Here is a 9,652-nt window from a genome sequence, read left to right on the forward strand (position 1 = left end):
TGCCGGACTCATTGTGGTCCGAGGGTCCTGCAGACGGGGGTCTATGTACATCCGTGACTCCGGTAACATTCGAGGTAAACCCGACTGCTTTTGTTAACGTGCCGTAGTATCCTTGTAAACAAGAGGCCATAGAAGATATCGCGGAAACCCAAATTCTGAAATCCCAATGCTTTGGTCCATAAATGATGTTATGAAACCCTCCGCTCAAGCTGCAGAACCGCTGGCCATTTGCAGGGCACTGGAGATATCTGAAAGTCAAGAGTGTTACTCCTTATTAATGGTGCTGATGCTGCAGCAGAAAAAAGTAGCAGGCTAATAAATGGATAGATGCTTAGAGAGCACTTGAGGTGAGAGATGATTGTGAGAAGCACATTAACGCATACGATGGCTTTAAACTTGTTTATGCCTAGAAGAGGAGTAATGAAAAATGTGTTAACTTGTGTGTCAGAGGGAATTATTTTGGCTTATTTACGGAATGGCACACAAGGAAGTGGTAGGATGGTTGTAATTGTGAATATACCGGGAGGCTGTGATTTTTGTAAGTGGATATACATAGAAGTTCCTGTTTGGGCAAACCAAATTAAGAAAATTATGCGAGGTACACCAGTCTACTAAAGACATCCGTACAATATTTAGTTGATACAGTATAGTAACTATTAATACAGCATAGCGAATGCAACTCTTTTCATTCACAGAAGTGAAGGATGGGCCAGAGGTATAAGGTTGTGTTGCTACTTATGGTACATACGATATGAGACTGTGCCTCATTTGCATTGTGTGCCAGGGAAATTATGAGGAGTACATTTCTTTGAGAATGACTATGTTATTTGGTATGAAGATTAATCTGTTTGATTGTCTCCCCAGATTCAGCACTAGAGCAGGGAAGACAAAGAGGATTTTTCCATCTTTCTGGCAAGCCAATTTTGAGGAGGGTTATGTAGTTGCATTCTGTCTTCTAAATCAGGTCGATTACAACACTTTGTGGACAAGCGGAGAGCTACTTTTTGAGCTAAAGGGACAAATTTATCAGGGATAGTATTCTTAGATTGCTAAAAATAAGATAACATTGTTGCCTCAGTTATTGGTGACTGGTTCCTTACAGCGGTTGGGGAGGCTTGGTCAAGGCATTGATCATGTGAGACATAAAGTAATAATACACAAAAGGGGTAATCGGGAAGCACCATATATAGATTAATAAATACAAGTTAAGGTTGATTGCTGGGAAGTTCTGCGAGGCCCTGCGCCCTAAAATAGCCGGGAACTTGCACTAAAATGTTAAATGACCGGACATCGGCATCCCAGCTAGGGGGCCCGTTTTACAACTGGTGCGTGGGCGAAGTTTACGATAGGCAGGGCTTACGTCTGAGGATAAGAGACAGAGGTCAGGAGGGTTGCAACTCAGAGACAACTGTAAATAGGAAGAAAAGAACAAAGGGTAGTTAGACTTAAAAATCTTCCACTGACTTAATTGAACAAGCTAGAAAGTAAGCGGATATAAACCAAATTTAGAAGCTATGACAGAAAACGCCGTTTACTGAACAGGTGACTATGGGAGGCTCGGTCGTGCTAGCGTGACCTTATTGACAAGTGAGAACCCAGTGTGTCCCCTCTCATATGCTGTTAGAGCCGCGGGTCGGTCGCCGGTTTCGGCTGTTCAGTTTATCCACAATAACAAAGACATAAGCAATGCCGTGACGCAAGCAAGGGGGGCGCCACTGTTATTATTTGTCACGAGAGACTGAGAAAGACTCTTCAACCTGACGATTGCATCTATATGAAGGATGTTTCTCATGACAGAAAGAGAGTCAAGGAAAGGACTTGGTGGTGGAGACGGCAAAAAGCTGGAAAGACAAAGAGCAGCTGAATGGTCCTGTGTCTCCACGTTTACCAAGCGAATTGGAACAATATGATGAGGGACGAAGGTCGGAGTCGGTCGGTGATCAGTGGCTCGTCGGAAGATGGTGGGGACACACTTGAGGTAATTTGGTCATCGGTATTAAGCAGGTCACCTGCCCTTGAACAGCAATAAATGGTAAAGGCTAGGCAGGGCATATATTTAGGAATTTTCAGTATAAGAAGGGTTAAATTTTACTTAGAGTCAGAAATCTCCCTAGTCAGTGGGGTGGGCAGAGGCACTAGATAGGATTGTGGGAGAAATTAGAAATATTTTTGCCATTATGGGAGTATGAGGTCATGCAGTCCTCAGATAGAATTCTACTTCAAAATTTATATTAAACGTCGGTAGGGGTTGAAAGAGGTCAGAAAGGAGCAGACCTCCTACTTGATTTCACCTACCATTGGTTAATGAGTCTGTTAGTAGTTTGTTAGCAAATGCCTCACTAAGCCTCCTACGCTGCACATGTAAATATCGATGGACCAAGACCATCTACTGTATTTGGGCACTAGGGGGTAATATACAAAGAGGGGCATTGATCGATGAATTAATCTGGTCTGACGTGGAAGAGGGGGACTTGATTTGCGGATCTGTCAGATGTAATATTGGAAATTAGGAAAAAGCAATGAAGGATACCTGTAGACTGGTAGAGGAATCTTGGGAAAATTATGCGCAGTGACGGGGGTGTAAAGACCGAAATACGAGCAAGCCGTTTCTGGTACATTTGGGGAGTAATAATTAGAAATCAGTTGGTAACAGAGCTATTTTTAAATCGTCAATCTAGCAGGAATATCGCGGTACTGAGGAGGAAGACCACGTGTAGTGATTGTACTAGTTAGTTCAAACCGATCAACTTTCAAATACTAGTTACGTGATGGCAGGGGAGGAGGCGGTTTTTGCCCAAACAGGAACGAGGGAAGGTGGATATTAATTGCGTTAAAAAAAAAAGCCTCAGGAGGCTGCACAAGTTTCATAGCTTGCAAATTACAAATTTTGATCCGCGACTTGGGTAAGCACGCAAATGCTTCCAAATGGGTTGGTTGGGAATTACGCGTCAACCAATATATATTCTGTGTTCAGTTTTGTCTGTGGGGTGTGTAAGTGGAAATGGACGGTCAGGTCAATGTTATTGTCTGAGAAGTCTCGCTTGTCATGTCGTATTAAATGTTTATGGTTTGTGTTAAATGTTTACGGTTTGTGTTAAATGTTTGTGTTGTGTTAATTAAAAGCAGAAATGGAGCACCAATGGAGTGATTGTGGGAATGTGATCACATACAAGAGTCAGTCTCACCCATATCAAACATAGCATCCCAAGATGTTGGGAGCCGGAGGTCAAATTAAGTACTCTTGGGCCACGACCCTATTTTAGGAATTCGAACTTTTAGTTCTGGCATGATTGAAGCACCACTGGGTCAAATTCACTCATGTGGAGAAGGCTTCTATGCAATTTGTGGGGTCATCTGAGACTAACATGTTTATGACGACTGAGGACTTTGTGACTGACAAGTGGGTACGGTCTACACAGACTGTTGATTAACTGACCTTTGTGACGGTGTACATAAGGACACGGGGAAGACTCTGATTTGTGGACATAACTTTATTTTTCAGGACGCCCAGGAGGATGCAGTGTGACAGTGTTGAGCTATTGCAGGTTATGGGAGTGCTGACTTAATGCCGATTCTTATGTGATTCTTGGTCTATTGACATTGCCACTGTTGGGAAACGTGTTAACAATGAATTATCAGTGTTAACATATGATTTGTTATTTATGGAAATAATATCAATGTTTGGTGACCATTGCCGACTTGTCCCTTCTCTGGGGTATGAATGCAGGAATTATGGAGTCCACCCCCTTGGCAGGAGCATCTTTTGCAGAGGTGTGATTAATTTATTAAAGGACTTGTTTGCAGGACTTGTCAGCTGGGCCTCTGCAACGGGGAAGATTACCTGTTTAAAAATGGATGGTGGAGTGTATTCCTGTTGTTGTGTATTTGCTGGGAGAGTAGCCTCTAGGAACTTTGCTGTGCTGACTCCCACCAGTAACATCTACTGCCGGCGGACCTGAGACAGCTGTCGAAGAAGGGTGCCCGGGTAAAGTGGACACCTTGATTCGTAATGTATCCGAACGGGAGGTTAGTATTCCAATTCTGAACTTTGATTCAACACTGTACTGTTATTGGAGGTTGCTAGTTTATGCAGGTTCATCACAGGAAGTTGGATGGAGGAGAGCTTAGGAAGATATGGTGCATGCATGACTGGTGGGATACAGAGTATGACCAATATCGGAATGTCTAATGCAATACTGTCGAGGGAGTTCACATGATATGGTAGTAAGTACCTTAGCGTGACACTGACGGTGAGTATGATATGATTGAGGGGTAATGAGTAATACGAACCATCTATTGACACCCCTCCAGAGGTTATGATTCGTCAAGTGGCAGATATATGGGTTTTGGCATGAACAATAAATATAGAGTAACTATGGTATAATGAGATATTAGAGTCTGGGGGCTAATATCGGTTACGAACTAGGGTCTCTACGAGGTACGGAACTAAAAGGGGAATGATGTGAAAATTAACGCAAATTTAAATTACAGGACGACTGAGGGGTAAGATATTGCAAGCCGCTGCGGGTGGTTAGGGGTGCGTGCCAAGAATCCACCGAATTGGGGAGGAATCAGGAGGGTCTCATAGGGGCACCCCCATCCCTTTTTGGGTCAGTTAAGTCAGGAGGCGCATGGGCTAGCCCATGACGCAAGGGGGGTGTAAAGCGGAAAATTAGGAAAGAATAGGGGTTTGGGCACCTGTTAAATAAATTGTAGAAATTATCATAGTTTAGCTTAGCTTGCATTAATATTATGGACAATTTTGATGGAAAGAATTGCGCAACAAAGAAGTCTGTAGAAGAATAAACCTAGGGTAATACTAGTCAAAGGGACGACGGAGTCTTGTACGTACTTAAATTCCGTGTTTCCGTGGGTTTGTAAAAACGTTATTAGTATCGTGTGAATGTGTAGAAGTGTGAATGTATAAGACAGGATTGCAAATTACAACTGGGTTTGGAAGCAGGTGCAAGAATCCTCCGTCCCGTGGGGGTAAAAGTTTGAAGGTTACCAAGCCCCAGACATTCATTGTCACCCTGTCATTTTGAATAGTCAGTATTAAGGTCACTCTAGGTGCAAATAAATTGACTTCCAAATTCACAAAATAAGGAAAAATAACAGTAAACCGGATTCAAGAGAACGCTTCACGTGTAAAGACTGGAAATATGTTCAACTCCAAACCCCTTACAAAATGAAACATTTAAACACATGGATAACCAAATACGATGTCGCGAGCCAGCTAAATTTGAAAAATTGGTTCAACGTCGAGACGAAATAAAAGTCCACATAAAAATAATAGAAAAATGGATAAAAGAGGGATATGACGACATAGTTGTCTGGCTAAACATGGTGTCTAAAATAGAAAAAGGAAGTAAAGAAACGAAGGACTTAGAAAATGGACGGAAAAGGCCTTCAGGGACATTAAACAACATTTGGTGTCCAGGAAAGTGCTGGCCCTTCCAAAGTATGATAAAACATTCATTCAAATGGTAGAGTGGAAAAGCTATTACAAGACCTCCGTACTTACGCAACAATGAGGTGATAAACTAAGACCAAGAGCTTATTTTTCGACTGAAATAGACAGCGTGATGTGATAATGGGCGGCATGGTGGCCGACTGGTTAGAGCGTCAGCCTCACAGTTCTGAGGACCGGGGTTCAATCCCCGGCCCCGCCTGTGTGGAGTTTGCATGTTCTCCCCGTGCCTCCGTGGCTTTTCTCCGGGCACTCCGGTTTCTTCCCACATCCCAAAAACATGCATTAATTGGAGACTCTAAATTGCCCGTAGGTGTGACTGTGAGTGCGACTGGTTGTTTGTTTGTATGTGCCCTGCGATTGGCTTGCAACCAGTTCAGGGTGTACCCCGTCTCCTGCCCGATGACAGCTGGGATAGACTCAGATTCCTTCATGCAAGGGTGTTACAAAACAAATTAATATCCAGCGATGGTAAGCGTCGGAGTCATGTCCGCAGGGGTTTGGAGGCATACAGCGATGCAAGGGGGGTATTATCACTTACGGATTAAGCAACGGCCACTACCATGCCTGCCTCAGATGTGTAGAACTGACTGCCCTCCATATATTGTACTGTTAGATATCCATTTGAAAATGGGTTAGATTAAGTTTGATTTTGTTGCAAAATACTGGCAGATGTTTTTGTTCTTCCAGGGGTGGTCTGGAGCTGTTCAGGGTCCCGTGTGTATAAACCTGAACTCTGGGACTAATTCATGGTGGACAGCGGCCCGGGCCTGCAGGGGTTACAGTTTCTTCATCAATGACACGAGCTGTAGACCATATGGAGGGAGACCACCTTTAAGATTTTTATTTTTATTTCGTGTGTATTTTGATATGTGTGCTTCCACAGTTCTTTTTTGTGTTTTACGCTGTTTTTTGTTCATTTATTTCAATGTTTGTATTATTCTGTTGTGTATGGTTCGCCATCCGAGTCAGGGCCCCTTTGGGTGTTTTGATGTACGGGGCTCTGAAGGACACGTGACACGACTCTCGCTCTTTTCCTCGTCTCGTTTTGAGAAAGGTTTTTCAACCGAGAGCCGCGAAACCTTGACGCTTCCGCGAGGCTGCGCGTACAAATTGATAAATTTGGGATTGGCTCCGTTTCAATATCGGGGAGGAGATTTGGTTTGTTTGGCTGTTTGGTACGCACGTGTGACCTCGGGGGGCGAAGAGGAGACGCAGGGAGTGATTCGGCCTTATTAGAATAATTATTTTTCCTAGTAAATGGTTAACCATAAGTAAATGCCTTGGAGCATGATAGATTTTCTTGACCAAGTAGATTCTTTCAAATTGTAGATAATTAGTTAACTTTTTGGGCTAACGCTGGTTTGTTGGTTCTGGCCAGGTGTCATTTGGTAACTCTAGGTTTGTAATGAGTTTGGGGATCTCATTAAAGGGGGGTTATGTAGTATATTTTCATAGTAATACAATCAGAGTTCCTTTGGGAAGGACAAATGTTTGGAGACCTGTGTTCCCACCAACTGTCTTTTCTTTGTACTTCTACATCAAAGAACATCCTTTAACCAGTTATATGTTGATTGGGGGGTCTTGCATCCCCCTGACAGAAACCTGTCGGGGGTTTACAACCGGTCCTGGTCTTCAAAGAGGACTGTTTGGCATTATCGTAACAAAGGACCCCCGGGGGTAAGATTGACCAGACTGAGAGACGACAGCAGACGAGTAGTGGTATTTCACACCCCCAAAGAGACACCAGCTGGCAGGTACGATTCCAAATATGGTCATGAGGAGCAGCATCTTTCCGGATGCAACGAGGGAGGGGGCTAATTCCACGCCCAGAGAATTAGAACCTTGATAAACTGAGATCCCAGGTTTTTCGGGGGCTTTTTCGTCGTTCTGACAATGCAGCAGCTGCTATGACACTAAGGCCTGTTCAATAAATCGAATTAGCCCAAATGCCAAGTGTCTCGAAATCTTCATTCACCCCATGCCAGACGGAAGTCGGAGTCCTCCCGGAAGACCACCGACTCGGAAGCACAGGTGCACAAAAATTAACCACAGTACGCATGCTGCTCTCTGTATTACTGCAGCTCATCACATTCTTTTTTATCTTCTATTTTTGTGATAGAACAACAGGGCCTTTCCCACGTTTAACGGTGGTTTGTCTGGGATATCGATTGTGTAATAGAATGTACTTTCTCTGTTTTCCAGTGTTACATCGAGGTCCTCTCTTTTTAATTTATGTTTAATTCATGTTTGAGTACAAGTCCTAGTTGGAATAAGCCATCTCTTCCCAACAAATTCACAGGGCACTCCGGGACTTCGAAAATGGGCAATCTACAAGTTCTCCCCTGTGGGTCTCTAATGCTCCTGTATCACAAAGAAATTTCATTTCTTTCTCATTTACTGATAAAGTTATTTCAGGTTTTTCAGTGTCCAAACTCAGAATGTCCTGTAAATTAAAATCCACCTCCTCATTCTCTGTAATGTTTACACAAGAGGATTTGTTGAGTTGGGAAGCAGGCTGGCCTAGTCATGCGGTAGTTTGTCCGTATTCTCTTTTATTTTTCATTTTTTCTTTTTTTAGGGCAGTCACGTGCAATGTGGCCTTTGTTTCCACAGCACCAACAGATGGTATTATCATAATAATTTCGATTTCTACCATATCTTACTCTCCCACGGTCTCTGCCGCGTCCTCTAAAATTATCTCTCTCTCTGCCTTGATAGTATATTTCTGCTTCTTCGTCGAGGAAGACATCTATCTTCTCTTTTTGTTTTTTGTCTAACACTCTTTCTGCGTGGAGGGCATGATTAACATATTCCTCCAGAGGGCCAGTTGCTAGGTTTATCCAATGTTTATCTACCCATCTGTTAATGTGTTCTTTCGAATTCGCATGTAAAGCATTTTTTAACTGTTGTTGATAAGGTGTGATGCCGGCTACGGCCTTTTTCACATCCTCATTAGTCCAGTTTAACCAGAAGAGTAAGTCGTCAAATCCATCTTTTTGTATTTGTGATATATCATTTTTGTGTCGACACTTTATTTCGTTTTGAAGTTGAACTATTTTTTGCGAATTTAGCTGGCCAGCGAAACCGTATTTGGTTATCCACGTGTTTAAATCTTCTATGGTTTTGTAGTTGAACATATTTCCAATCTTTACACGTTAGGTCTATTTTTTGATCCGGTTTACTGTTATTTATTCCCATTTTTGTGAATTTGGAAGTCAGTTCATTTGCACCTAGAGTGACCTAAATACTGACTTTATTCAAAAATGACAGGGTGACAATAAATGTCTGAGTTTTGGTAATTCTCAAGCTTCTACCCTAATTGGGGCGGAGAATTCTTGCCTTTGCTTCCAAACTCAGTTGTCACTTACAATCCCGTCTTATACATTCATACTTTTACACATACACATGATATTAATAACGTTTTTATAAACACACGAAAACACGGAAACACAGAAACACAGAAATACGGAATTTAAGTACGTACAGGACCCCGCCGTCCCCACGGATTTTATCGGATTCCGTTGTCCATCTGACTACTTGCCAGTGACTAGTATTACACAAGGTTTGTTCTGCCGCAGACTTCTTCGTCGCGCAATTCACTCACTCTTTAATCCTTTTTTCCCCCAAAAATTTTTAAAATTTAACTCACCACTCGTCTTCAATCCTGTGGATTGTCGTCAACCTTCAGATCCCAGTTGAGGAGGACGAAGACCAGTCCCGTAAAAGGGTCTTACTTGCCGTGGCCACGGTCTCTTAACTGGAAGTCGGCCCCACAACTGGAATCCTCGGGTGTGTTGACATCCGGCTCGAAGGACCAATTTAATGTTGGATTTATCTTACCCAACATTATAAAAAATAGACACAAAAGGAATGAAGACGCTGGTTTCTTTTTCTCATGAGGAGGGCGTATGGGAGATTGTTCAGATCACAGCCTCTCAACACGCTCTAAACAATCCCCCCCCCCTCGCTCCTGCTTTTATTTGAAATAGGAGGGATTTACAAATCATAATGTTCTAAGTAATAAGACACAACACATAATATTGAACCAACACCTGTCACGACCCGACCACATCCGATCACGTCCTTGGTTCAGGCGCCCTTCCATCGGATGATGCTGAGTCTTCTTTTTGGAGGCGAGACATCTAAAATTGTCCATTATACTAATGCAAGCTAAGCAAA

The 9,652-nt window shown here is 42.8% G+C and overlaps 1 long non-coding RNA gene across 1 annotated transcript; it reads left to right on the plus strand.

The window, feature by feature from the left end:
• Positions 1–1,911: 1,911 nt before the first annotated feature.
• On the plus strand, positions 1,912–4,398 carry LOC133471913 (uncharacterized). The gene is made up of 3 exons (XR_009786444.1): positions 1,912–1,978; positions 3,728–3,771; positions 3,901–4,398. It is a non-coding gene; the product is annotated as an uncharacterized LOC133471913 (long non-coding RNA).
• The last annotated feature ends 5,254 nt before the right edge of the window (positions 4,399–9,652 follow it).

This window comes from Phyllopteryx taeniolatus, chromosome 22 (genome assembly GCF_024500385.1).
Source record: "Phyllopteryx taeniolatus isolate TA_2022b chromosome 22, UOR_Ptae_1.2, whole genome shotgun sequence".
NCBI lineage: Eukaryota > Metazoa > Chordata > Actinopteri > Syngnathiformes > Syngnathidae > Phyllopteryx > Phyllopteryx taeniolatus.